Below are 766 nucleotides of genomic sequence, written 5' to 3'. Positions count from 1 at the left end.
TGATACACTGTAGAGACAGAGAGGGTGTAGGCACTGTCGGGGGAAGGGTGTAGAGATGATACACTGTAGAGACAGAGAGGGTGTAGGGGAGGGGTGTAGGGATGATACACTGTAGAGACAGAGAGGGTGTAGGCACTGTCGGGGGAAGGGTGTAGAGATGATACACTGTAGAGACAGAGAGGGTGTAGGGGAGGGGTGTAGGGATGTGCAGAAGAGACCAGCAGCTGAGCCAGACTCTGATGAGTCTGACCCCATGTCAGAAATTGATTCCGATTCATCAGAAGGTGTAGATGACAGTCACACTGACATTGAATAATTGAAGGGCAGTTTTGATTGACTTCTTAATGACATGAGTTCTGCTACTTAATAAAGATACTGGCAGAGGATTTGAAAGCTTTTAAATATTTGGAAACTTATTTAACTCAGTCAGGGTTTTGTTCTTTCGTTGTTGTTGTCGTAATCTAGTTATGCTATTGCGATTATTTGCCAAAACACATTACTCATAGTAAGGATACAAATAAATTATTTAATAAATGTAGCAACCGGGCCACCTGAAAATCCATTTGGCCACCTGAAAAAAAAGTTAAGGGCAAGCCCTGATGGTTCACACCTCATACACAGGTGGGCAGGAGAGACGTGGATGGTTCACACCTCATACACAGGTGGGCAGGAGAAATGTTGATGGTTCACACCTCATACACAGGTGGGCAGGAGAGACGTGTATGATTGACACCCCTACTATGTACGGTAGGCACAGGGTGGCGGG

General features: G+C 45.6%; 1 protein-coding gene across 1 annotated transcript in view; it reads right to left on the bottom strand.

Moving 5' to 3' along the window:
- LOC106810529 (glycogen synthase kinase-3 beta-like) overlaps positions 1 to 766 on the bottom strand; it is a gene marked incomplete in the record, with an annotated part of 29,863 nt that overhangs the window by 3,014 nt on the left and 26,083 nt on the right.

Source organism: Priapulus caudatus, unplaced genomic scaffold (assembly GCF_000485595.1).
Source record: "Priapulus caudatus unplaced genomic scaffold, Priapulus_caudatus-5.0.1 Scaffold449, whole genome shotgun sequence".
Taxonomy (NCBI): Eukaryota; Metazoa; Priapulida; class Priapulimorpha; order Priapulimorphida; family Priapulidae; genus Priapulus; species Priapulus caudatus.
The sequence above is the reverse complement of the archived record's forward strand: the minus strand, read 5'-3'. Positions and strand labels throughout refer to the sequence as shown.